This window comes from Pongo pygmaeus, chromosome 16, assembly GCF_028885625.2.
Source record: "Pongo pygmaeus isolate AG05252 chromosome 16, NHGRI_mPonPyg2-v2.0_pri, whole genome shotgun sequence".
Lineage (NCBI taxonomy): Eukaryota > Metazoa > Chordata > Mammalia > Primates > Hominidae > Pongo > Pongo pygmaeus.
In genome coordinates, this window is record NC_072389.2 from 99,641,453 (window position 1) to 99,654,672 (window position 13,220).

General features: G+C 39.0%; 2 long non-coding RNA genes across 2 annotated transcripts in view; one reads left to right on the plus strand and one right to left on the minus strand.

Annotated features, from left to right (window-relative positions):
* The window catches only part of LOC129014206 (uncharacterized), a 157,988-nt gene that overhangs the window by 40,279 nt on the left and 104,489 nt on the right, over positions 1–13,220 (plus strand). The window lies entirely within an intron of this gene.
* Positions 1–13,220, minus strand: part of LOC134738246 (uncharacterized) — a 205,247-nt gene that overhangs the window by 35,560 nt on the left and 156,467 nt on the right. Inside the window, exons 7-8 of the long non-coding RNA XR_010123849.1 lie at positions 8,085–8,241; positions 6,515–6,600 (exon numbers count right to left, since the gene is read on the minus strand). This is a non-coding gene — a long non-coding RNA (uncharacterized LOC134738246). The remainder of the gene's footprint in view (positions 1–6,514; positions 6,601–8,084; positions 8,242–13,220) is intronic.

Sequence of the window (13,220 nt, forward strand, 5' to 3'; positions counted from 1 at the left end):
CCTGAATTATAACAGGACATTTCAGTTTCCATGTCCCATTTACATTTTGCAGTTCAGTGTCTGCAGAGTTACTTTATTTACCCATCTGATGTCCTTGAATGGGACCACAGGCCTGTGCAGAAGAAAGGAGGGTGAACTGATATCTATTTCAGAGGACAGGCTCATGGTGCACAATGTATGGCCAGTCAGCAGAAGCCTCAGGTTTTCCCAAGAGGCACCACTGCAGCCAAAGGCCATCTGAGAAAATCTTCCAGGAGGAGCTTTTTCTCCTGGATGTCCAGAACCTTGCATAAGAAATCAGACAGGAGGTGTAGTTCAAGCTGAACGGCAGCAAGCACAATGGAAAGTGAGGGGAGCTGGTTTGTTTTCATGGGAAGTGTCTATAATGTAATAGAAATTGTCTATAGGGTAATAGATTTCAAACTTTTTTCTCCTGCCCTCTGCCACCTTTAAGAATGTGGAATCTTATTCAGGATTCAATTATCTTTTCATAGATCTTAATAGAGCAGAATGATTTGAAACCCTGGTTGCCCACTGTGTTCCTCACCTACCTGGGCTTTCCAGAGTATTTTTGCAGCAATCTGGGGATCCTGGAGATACAAGGTGAAAACTGCAGAGCTGGATGATCTCTAAATTTTGTTACATCATAAGTATTCATGATTTCATGAAGGTCACATGGGGAAGCCAAGACTCCAGTTGAGTCTTCCGATTGCCCTCAAACTGGCTCCTTCATTCCTCACTGCCTCCAGCCATGTGTCCACCCACAGCAGTAAAGTCAGTTAAGGCCAAGTTTCCACTCTAAGGAGACACATCACTGAACCTCACAGCCTTGCTTTGGTTTAGGGGAAATGACCTTAGCTTTGGGCTCCGGGTCCAGATTTATAAATGGAAGCTGAGAGTTGGCCCTTTGGGGAGACCTAACAAAACACTCTTCACTTTAGCATTGTTCAATATCTAGTCATCTGAAAAGCTCTGTCCACATCTCTATTTTTTATGGCACTCCCTCTTGTTTACTTTGTTTCAATCACTATGGTCTTCCTTCACTCCCTAAAACTAGAACACCTTTGCATCACAAGGCCTTTGCATATGTTGTTCCTGCTGCGTGCAACGCTCTTTCCTTCGCTCTTTACCAGGTTAACATCTACTTCTTGATTCAAACTTCAGCTCAATTGTTCCTCTCCCAGGAGATACTTCTCTGACCTTTTTGTCCACATGGAACCAGTCTATTGCTCATGCTTACAGTGAAAGGCAGCTCTCATTCACGGCCCTTAAGCCAATTGTGAATTACAACTAGCAAACTTACCATGGCAAATAATCTGTCTGATTATTTGATAAATATTTACTTTTCTTTCTAGACCAGGGATTGGAAAACTACAGCCTCGGGTCAAATCCAGCTCACCATCTGTTTTTGCAAAATTAAGTGTTACTGGAACATAGCCACGTTAACTCATTTGCATATTGTTCATAGCTGCTTTCAAACTGTAACAGCAGCGTTAAGTAGTTGCAACTACCCACAAAACTAAAATACCTGGCTCTTTAGAGAAAAGCTTTGCCAACACTTGCTCAAGACCATAAGCTTCTTAAAAACAGGAAATATGACCATATTGCTCATCATTTTGTCCCTCTGCAGCTAACCCAGTTCCTGACATATATTCCTGGCTCAATAAATATATTTTTAATGAATGAATCAATGAGTGATTCACAAACACATTAGTTATATATGTGGAATATAGTCAGAATTACACAGTAGAAAATTGCATCAACAATATAGGAAAGAAAGCCCTGTTTTTGAATGGCATTTTTATTTTTTAAATATTCATCATTATCAAAATAAAAAATGAGAAATAGAAAATGTATTGGTGAATGATTTAATATTCAATGATATTAGAGTTGGACAAATCAAAATAACAACTAATCTTGTGTAGAATTAAAACATAAAATCGTGATCAACCATCCAAAGCAAGTGTTTCCATGCAACTAATATCCTCAAATTGCCCGCCAACAATTCAGCCTTTTTAAATGAGGCATGTAACTAATAGATTCTATTTTTTAATACTATTACAAAATATGACTTGTTTCTGGTTGATTTAAAAATATTTTATTTGTTGCACAAATGGCCTAAAATATATATAAAACAATCATATTGCAAATTTTGCTGTTCTGTGAGAAGGCATGCATTTTTTTCTCTAGGGACAAAAAATACAGTATAAATTGCCTCCTTGGTAGATAATTTCTAGCTTTTGACTATAAATTGATACATTAAATACACACAGAGAGACATATATTTAGAGGGTATTATTTTGCTTCATTTTTGAACTTAGTTTAAACATTTATTTTTTGCTGATTTTGTAGAACAATAATCAATGCACAGATTGGGGGCCGGGATGGGGTGGGGAGGCTTTGATGGTATATTGACAGTTTCCTGCTTGGCGACATCCTCAGCCTTTCACAAGGCCACAAGTAATTTACGATGGCAGTAAAGACCTGAATATTTTTCTGTATTCAAGGTAGCTGCTTGCTTCCAGAAGAAACATAGCCCTGCTTTTGAATGTGATCCACGTAGTAGATGTGGAAGACAGCCCTTAGAAAGAGAGGCCATTAGATCAGGAAGCAGCTGTCTGGCAGTCCCTGTTCATATTCAGCAGCCATTCCTGAGACGTGACTGTCACTGCTAAGCAATATCCCAGGGCCTTGTTCATTTGGCACACTAGACAAAGCCAGTCTTGGCTCGGTATATCTCAAAAGTCATGTCTGTACCATAGCAGATTAGTGCACAGGCTTATCTCAATTCAAAAGCTGCTTCTGCCACTGAGTAACTGCTTGGGGCAAGTGCCTGGACCTGGCTGTGCCACAGTTTCTTCATCTGTGCAGGTAGAGGAAACAAAGCAACCTGTAAAGAAAATGGTTGGAACCATCTCAGGCGCACAGTAAGCACTCAATAAAGGAGCTATCATTATTAGCTTTTTTTAGATCAGACATACATTTTATTTATTTATTTATTTATTTTTGAGACAGAGTCTCACTCTGTTGCCAGGCTGGAGTGCAGTGGCATGATCTCAGCTCACTGCAACCTCTGCCTCCCAGGTTCAAGCAATTCTCCTGCCTCAGTCTCCTGAGTAGCTGGGATTACAGGTGCCCGCCACCACGCCCAGCTAATTTTTGTATTTTTGGTAGAAACGGGGTTTCACCATGTTGGTCAGGCTGGTTTCGAACCCCTGACCTCGTGATCCACTCACCTCGGCCTCCCAAAGTGCTGGGATTATAGGCGTGAGCCACTGCGCCCGGCAAATTTTATTTATTTTTTAAAAAATTTTTGGGGTACATAGTAGGTGTATATATTAATGGGGTACATGAGATGTTTTGATACAGGCATGCAATGTGAAATAAGCACATCATGGAGAATGGGGTATCCATCCCCTCAAGCATTTATCCTTTGTGTTACAAACAATCCTATTATGCCATTTGTTATTTTAAAATGTACAATGAAGTTATTATTGACTTTAGTCATCTTATTCTGCTATCAAATAGTGGGTCTTATTAATTATTTCTATTTTTTTTTTGTATCCATTAACCATCCCGACCTTCCCCCATCCCCCCACTATCCTTCTCAAGCTCTGCTAACCATCCTTCTACCTCTAGGTCCATGAGTTCAATTAATTTGATTTTTAGGTGCCTCAAATAAGTGAGAACATGTGATGTGTGTCTTTCCCTGCCTGGCTTATTTCTCTTAATATAATGACCTTCCAGTTCCACCATGTTGTTGCAAATCACTGAATCTTATTCTTTTTTATGGGTGAATAATACTCCATTGTGTATATGTACCGCATTTTCTTTATCCATTCTTCTGTTGATGGACACTTAGGTTGCTTCCAAATCTTAGCTATCGTAAACAGTGCTGCAACAAACATATGAGTGCAGATATCTCTTTGATACACTGATTTCCTTTCTTTGGGATATATACCCAGCAGTGGGATTGCTAGATTTCATGGTAGCTCAATTTTTAGTTTTTTGAGGAACCTCCAAACTCTTCTCCATAGTGGTTGTACTAATTTACATTCCTGTCAACAGTATATGAGGGTTCCCTTTTCTCCATACCCTTGCCAGCATTTGTTATTGTCAACCTTTTGTGTATAAACCATTTTAACAGGGTGAGATGATATCTCATTGTAGTTTTCATTTGCAATTCTCTGATGATCAATGATATTGAGCACATTTTCATATATCTGCCATTTGTATGTCTTCTTTTGAGAAACGTCTATTCAAATCTTTTGCCCATATTTTGATCAAATTATTAGATCTTTTTTCTGTAAAGTTGTTTGAGCTGTTTATATATTCCAGTTAGCTTTTAAAACAGAATTAAATAGGTTGGACGCAGTGGCTCACGCCTGTAATCCCAGTGGGAGGCCAAGGCAGGCGGATCATGAGGTCAGGTGATAGAGACCATCCCAGCTAACACGGTGAAACCCTGTCTCTACTAAAAATACAAAAATTTAGCCAGGCGTGGTGGCAGGTGCCTGTAGTCCCAGCTACTCGGTAGGCTGAGGCGGGAGAATGGCATGAACCCAGGAGGCGGAGCTTGCAGTGAGCAAACATGGTTTCTGTTCAGAAATTGGATTGCCAAAACTTGTTTTAATGTGAAATCCTTTCTCCTCCTACAGCTCCTTCTTTCTTCTACCATTTCTCTTTCTCCTTCGTTGCCTCCTCTGCTTACAGCCAGAATCCATATACTGTTCCAGGATGCACTCCAGCCTGGGCGACACAGTGAGACTCCGTCTCAAAAAACAACAACAACAACAACAACAAAACAGAATTAAATAGTTTGAGTTCCTTATATATTTATTGTTAGCTTTTAAATAGAATTTCTGAGACCACCTTCTTTCCTAACTGAGAAAGCTTATGAGGACAGATGTCTTTTCCCATGAGGTTGGGCTTTACATTCATATTTGTGCTTATTCATGTTCTAATTCATAAGTTTCATCTAATTACTCAGCATGATTAAATAATTGTTCAGCCTCAGGTTATTCTAAGAACTCAATGATGCTCAACTACTCTCCGGCAAGATCTTTGGTACAAAAACGTTTCCATGGTTCAGCTTTCGTGCTGAACCATAGATAGAATGTTCCTCTTCCCTTTACTATAAAAAGGGAAAGAGAAATAACATTTCTTGACCACCTAGCTATATGCCAGATGTTGGGTTAACTGATTGCACTTTGCTAATGTGATTCATGAAGTTCTCATGATAACCAAACAAAGCAAGGGTTGAAATCTCTCTTTGAAATATGAATGAACTGAGGTTTAGGAAGATAAGATATTTTTCTAAGTACTACAATGGGGCAGAATTCAAACCCTGGTCTATCCTCCCTCTGCTTGTTATTCATGTATATGAGAAGCTAATGATTTATCATGAATTTTCCCTGTTTCACAACATAAGGTTCTTGCAAGCAGGGGCAGGACATGTTTAGTTTGCCTAGAAACTTAACTTGATTGCTGTCTCCAGTTGCCTTATTGGGTATCCCAGAATATTCAATTCATTCTTAGGCCAGAGACAGACCTGCAGGTGACTTTAAATAGCAAACATGGTTTCTGTTCAGAAATTGGATTGCCAAAACTTGTTTTAATGTGAAATCCTTTCTCCTCCTACAGCTCCTTCTTTCTTCTACCATTTCTCTTTCTCCTTCATTGCCTCCTCTGCTTACAGCAGAATCCATATCATGTTCCAAGATGCCTGTTCCAAACTCCTGTCACTAAAAGTTTAGGTAAGAAGGCCATCCTCCTCAACCCATTGGCTCTGGGATGGGGTGCAGGGAGAGGCGCTGACAGATTCCACAGCCATCTCTAAAAATCCTCTTTCAAAATTGTCTCTCTTTAACTTCTTCAATGATTATATATCCTCAAACTGGACCAGGGGAGTCTGTTTGGGGAGTCCAAGAGTTGTGAAACTAGTTCTAGTTCATTTGTTTTGGAAATCTGCAACCTCCAGTGAGTGTGCAATGTCTACTGTACTTCGACACCCAGTGAAGAAATCAATTTTAACATCATGTCAACACGTGTAACCCACTTGCAGTTTTGTCATTTGCTTTGACCCTTGTATTTGGAGACCCAGAGTTTTCCCTAAGTCCTGTTCTCATTGGAACTTTCAGGTTTTCTTCATCATGGGTTGGGGAGCCACGGGGAAGTCTAGCAGGGGCCTCCATGCCTGAGTTCATGAATAGAGCTTGTTCCAAAGACCAAGTGTTTGCATGCAAGGATAAAGATACTTTAGACTTAAAGGAAAATGTGTGTCTTAGATTGATTTCCAGACTGGGCCCCCAAGTTTAAGTAGATGGCCAGATGGATAGGAAGGCTTCTAATAAAACAATATGACAACTGTACAAAAGAGGAATGGCATTACCCTGTGCATAAAGAACTAAGTATGCACACCCCTGTGTCTCTATGCATCTGTTTGTTGCACTACAACAAATAATCAGAAGACATTGGGGTGGAGAACCATGAAGGGTCAAAATTCCTCAAATACCTGAAGAGTGGAGCAGCAGCAGGAACCCCTTAATTCCTGAGCAGACAAGCTGGCATTTGAACTGTATCCTGGGGCCCCCCAAGAGGCTGTTGATAAAATCAGAAGAAGGGAAAATGATTACAAGAAAGGTTAGCATCCATAGAACTTGGGAGAGACCTATTGGAACTCCCTGAACAATCTGGGAGGAATCCAAGGGCATCCAGGGTTCCTTCTGTCCTACAAGTAGGGGCTGATCTAGGATAGTAATTGGGACACCACTATGCTATGTCTGGCAGGACCAGGACGCCTGGATAAATAAGAGGTAGACCCATATGCCATTCGCCACCTTCCTCTAAACCTTCTCAAGTCCAATTCACTCCTGCTTCCAGGACTCTCTTTGTGGCAGAGAGAACAGGGAACAACAGCCCACCAAGAAGGCCCAGAGCCCCCATTCTTTCAGCCTTTGCACCCCAAGGAACCTGGAGGACACACCCCTTCTACCATCCCTGGTTGCTTGCATAAGAGTCTGACCTCAGCTAATGATGGTTCTTCTAATCTATAAGGACCTGAGGGAGGACCTCCAGTGGACAAGGGCCACTCTTTGAGACAATGGTCAAAGGAAAAAGAATAAATAATTGCACTTTCTGAGGTGGGTTTGTCCTGGTGGGTTTAAGCCCACACGAACCTCCAAACTGAGACCGATTCACCTGGTTACAAAATCATGATAATTCCTACTTCAACATGGCCGTGAGCCACATTCCACTTTATTCTGCAGGTTTGGTGTGTTCCGATTTGGCCCAAACCTGCAGGTTAAGTGAATGTTGTTGTTAGGAGTTAAACAGAGTCAGAGATTGGAATCCCAAGGCTGATGGAGGCCGAAGCTACCATCAGTCCCTCCCAATTAAGGCCACCTTTTCTGATGGCTTAGAATTCAAATCATGGAGGCTTCTAACAAAAAGGATCTATTTTTTGTCCAAGGTTGCTTAGAGCTTTTCTTATTCACACCTTCATCTAACATATGAGGATACAATTTAGGGGGATAAATTGGTTCATCCACTCTAACAGAGAAGGTTAGGGACAGAGCCACAAGTCCAACACTCCTGGAAACACTGAGCCCACCTTACCACCCTCCAAGGAATAGTACCCGGTACAAAAAGCAAAGGCTTCAGCTACGGTTCCTAAACGGGACTCTGCAAGAACCACGGGTTTCCCAATGGAGTTTCCCACAGTTCATTTAAAGCCAGGAAGAAAAACTCAGCAGAAACAACTTAAAAACAAAGAATGCCCACTCCAAAGCCTCCGAGCCCCAATGCTGAGGCATGCTTACAGCTTTTAAGGCATCAAAGCAAAACAAAAACATTTCACAACCTCCGTGTTTGAGAGCTACTATTCAGCAAGTCCTGCTGCTTCTCATCTCCAATGTCTAAATCTGTGGGATTTGCACTGATTAAACGTGGGTGGCTCAGAGCATTCTTCTCCGTGGCAGGCTGTTGCACTTCGTGCAGCTCAGCTCAAAGAGACACTTCCACGTTTAGCTTACATTTTCCCTTCCCTAATTTGTTTTATTACTCCCAGACTCATTTCTTGATACCTGATACTCTGTCCACTTAAGTGTTTCCTGTCATTAGCCAGAGCCCCGGGAACTTTCATCACTTTCTCCAGAGCAACGGGGAGTTCGTGTCTCTCCTTCCAATTATTGCTGCGAGTTTGAGGATGTCATCTTTTGCCCTTTTCAGAAGCAGAACTTTCTGCAAAGGACAAGACATTTGTAACAGGATGTCTGGTGCAGAAAAAAAAAACTCATGGGGGATCAGAGTAAAGTGACTTGTGGATGGGGGTGAACATCACCAGGATGGCAGTGCTTTCCCTCTGTACCCCTTTCTGTGATTAATGGATATACTCTGTGGACCGATGAGGTGAATCCCAAAGGTCAGCCTAAAGTGACCTTTTTTTTGGTCATAGCTTAAAGCAAGTTTTATTTAACAAATAATATAAAAATATGCTTTAGTTAAAGCCCTTTCTTTTCTGCCTGATTAAGACAGAAAACATCACATTTCCGATCACCTTATTTTCTTAGGTACTTAAATTGTTTTCTTTTTTCTTCCTAACAATAGGCATGGCTCAGCCTGTTCCTGTCCCTGAGGGACTCTTAAAGCAACTAGAAAATTATAATTTAAGAATAATCTAATTCAAACTGTAGTCATTACACTCGGCTTAAATAAGGATCTTGCCATCATTACGTGTTATAATTATGTCACCACATGCTATATAATTCCAATTAGATGATGATTACATGCCATATATTAACATTAATTGTGTAACTAGACATAACCATATGTTTATACGTGGATTTAATTACCTTCTTTAAAAATCCTATTGAAGAAGATGTATGTGACACATTGTTAAAAGAGGAAAAGTAGCAAGGAAAAACTTGTTCAAGTAAATATATAAAATCAATCTTATGGAGGAAATGTAAATAATTGAAATAGGCTTTTGAATTAGCATTTGTGTGATTACCCTGGCTTCGTGCTTTTGTTTGTAAAAATCATATAATAATATTATGAAAGTTCAAAAGATTCAGGTAGATCGGCCGTAAGCTCATCGCCAGAACCCAATTCCTTTCCAGGTCCAGCTCATATCCATATACACATGTGAGTGCCTGCGGTTTTAACAACTCACAAAATGTTAATTCTGCATTTTCATACAACTTGTCATAAATGATTCTTTTATTATGTATTGCCTCATGTCCATCATGCACGCTATTAACAGCAGTATGGTGTATTGATTGAGAAAGCACTGATACCAAAATAAGACACCCTGGCCAGCTGGGCGCAGTGGCTCACACCTGTAATCTCAGCATGTTGGGAGGGCAAGGCGGGTAGATCACCTGAGGTCAGGAGTTCGAGACCAGCCTGGCTAACATGGCGAAACCCTGTCTCTACTAAAAATACAAAAATTAGCTGGGCATGTTGGTGGGCACCTGTAATCCCAGCTACTTGGGAGGCCGAGGCAGGAGAATTACTTGAACCTGGGAGGTGGAGGTTGCAATGAGCCGAGATCGTGCCATTGCACTCCAGCTTGGGCAACAAGAGCAAAACTCTGTCTCAAAGGGGAAAAAAAAGACTCCTTGGCTTGGTGGCCTTGATTAATGGACTTAACTTGTTTGTGCCTCAATAGTCCCATCTGTTAAATGGCAATACTGAGCACCTACCTCATAAGGTTACTGTGAAAATGAAAAATGTTATTACATGCAAAATGCTTAGAAAAATGATGCAAAGGAGAAGAAATTCAGTAAAGGTTAAGAAGGGTTGTGGTGGTGGATGTCTCTAGCCAGTTGAGAACCATCATTTACTTGATTCATTTCCTATTTGATGGCAACATTAATATCTCCAAATTCTGATATTGTCAGTAAGGCTTGGGTACATATTTTTGTGCACATAAATTTCTCTTTCTTTGAATTTCTCCCGGCAAATTATCTGTTGAACATCAGAATACATCCATGTAAATCTCTTTTAATGTCCCCTTCCCAGGACATTGCCCAGTTTTTAAAAATAATCAGCTCAGCATAGAAAAACAATGGAAAGAAATTTAAATGTTTACTGCTTTATTTTTAAAAATATTTCCGATAAGCAGCAAAAAACATAACATCTTCTTTGTGCAAACCTCTATTTCTCCCTCCTCATGCACACCCCCACCCCCACCGTAACCTCAAAGTCTCCTTCCCCGTTAAAGCCCTTCTTCTCATTGCCCATACAATTCAGTCCACTGAAGCTTGCATTATCACCTCCTGCCTTCTTACCAATAACTTTCTGATCTTTCTAAGTTTAGCAATTACCTTGTTTGCATCTAATATGAGCGCAGGAGATTATCTACCAAAGGCTCATGGGAGGGGGTCACAGGAGGGATGCGAGGAGGCTGAGAAGCAAAGGGGTATTCTTCTTAATGCAGGGTGAAAGAGAACAGGAGCGTTAATAAATCTGTCATGTATCTATCTATCTATCTATCTATCTATCTATCTATCTATCTATCTATCTATCCCTGCCTATATATCCATATATCTATACGTATACCTATATCTGTCTATCTTCTATCTATCCCTACCTATATATATCTATATCCATATATCTATACCTATACCTATAATATCTATCTATCTATCTATCTATCTATCTATCTATCTATCTATCTATCTATCCCTGCCTATATATATCCATATATCTATACATATACCTATATCTGTCTATCTTCTATCTATCTATCCCTACCTATATATATCTATATCCATATATCTATACCTATACCTATAATATCTATCTATCTATCTATCCATCTATCTATCTATCTATCTATCTATCTATCTATCTATCTATCTATCTATCCCTGCCTATATATATCCATATATCTATACATATACCTATATCTGTCTATCTTCTATCTATCTATCCCTACCTATATATATCTATATCCATATATCTATACCTATACCTATAATATCTATCTATCTATCTATCTATCTATCTATCTATCTATCTATCCCTGCCTATATATATCCATATATCTATACGTATACCTATATCTGTCTATCTTCTATCTATCTATCCCTACCTATATATATCTATATCCATATATCTATACCTATACCTATAATATCTATCTATCTATCTATCTATCTATCTATCTATCTATCCCTGCCTATATATCCATATATCTATACGTATACCTATATCTGTCTATCTTCTATCTATCTATCCCTACCTATATATATCTACATCCATATATCTATACCTATACCTATAACATCTATCTATCTATCTATCTATCTATCTATCTATCTATCTATCCCTGCCTATATATCCATATATCTATACGTATACCTATATCTGTCTATCTTCTATCTATCTATCCCTACCTATATATATCTATATCCATATATCTATACCTATACCTATAATATCTATCTATCTATCTATCTATCTGTCTGTCTTTCTATCATTATCTATTCATCCATCCCTACCTCATATATCTATATCCATTTATCTATACCTATACCTGTATCTATCTATCTTCTATCTATCCATCCCTACTTATATATATCTATATCCATATATCTATACCTATACCTATATCTGTCTATCTATATCTATCTATCTATCTACCCATCTATCCCTACCTACATGTATCTATATCCATATATCTATGCCTATACCTATATCTATCATCTATCTATCTATCTCTACCTATATATATCTATATCCATATATCTATACCTATACCTATATCCATCTATCTGTCTATCATCTATCTATCTATCATCTATCTGTTCATCCATCCCTACCTTCATATATCTATATTCATATATCTATACCTATACCTATATCTATCTTCTATCTATCTATCTATCCATCCCTACCTATATATATCTATATCCATATATCTATACCTATACCTATATCTATCTATCTATCTCTATCTATCTATCCATCCCTACCTACATATATCTATATCTGTATATCTATGCCTATACCTCTATCTATTATCTATCTATCCACCGCTAACTATATACATCTATATCCATATATCTATACCTATATCAATCAATCAATCTATCTATCTATTCATCCTGTTCATCCATCCCTATCTACATATATCTATATCCATATATCTATACCTACACCTTTATCTATCCATCTGTCATATCTATGTATTCATCCATCCCTATCTACATATATGTATACCTCTATCTATCTATCTGTCTATCTCTCTATCTAATCTATCTCTGTCAGATTGCTATGACAGCTTTATTGCTGTTTTTATGTATTCTAAATTGTTTTCCTAAAGTCTTATACCAAGTGTCCAAATTACTAAAAACACTGAGCAAGTCAGTACAGCACAATCCATGCTAGCTACAAAGGGCATTGTTTAGTGGTCATCAGGCATAGGGTGCAAGTTCTTAGAGAATCTTTCTAAGTATCATATTGATTTCTATTCTCTGCTCTCTTCTTTGGGCTTTTCAGAGCAGAATCATCTCACTTGTCCTTGAAGGGATGAAGAGAGTTTAAGATGGAAAGTTCAGCTCATGTGCTTTTATAGTAAGATGTATGCGAGGTTCACTCATGCAACCCACTGTGCCATTGGTAAGTGCAGGAATGGACATGCAGGACTTTCATAGCTCAGATATGCTCAGGAGCAAGTCATGAAGCACAATTGACTAGTAGGAAACAAAAGGGAAAGGGGATGGTATCAGTAGAATGAGAGACGGGGAAAATACCAACTCCAAGGGATGACTCTTCTAGGGAGCTAAGCTATTCAGTAGAGCATGCACTGAGCCCAGATACAGTTTGGGACACTGTTGGTGAAGACCTTGGCCAATGGGTAGCATTGCGCTGTCAAACCACATACAAGGCCTGTGGGTAAAGGGAGAATCTAGCAAGGGATAGATGGATGTCGAGCTCTAGACAAACCAGGCACAGTTTAGAGTAAACCTCTAGTAACAAGAAGGAATTAAAATTTCTGGCATGGAAAAGTTTACATTCTAGTGAAATAGATAGACATAAAGCAAACATAAATAAATATAAGTAAACTAAAGAGTAGTTCTAAATGTTATGAAGAAAAGACATAAGAGTAGTTCCGTAGAACTTTCTGCAATAACGGAAATGTTCTATATCTGTGCTTTCCAATCTGGTAGCTAATAGCTGCAAGAGGCTGTTGAGCACTTAAAATGTAGCTT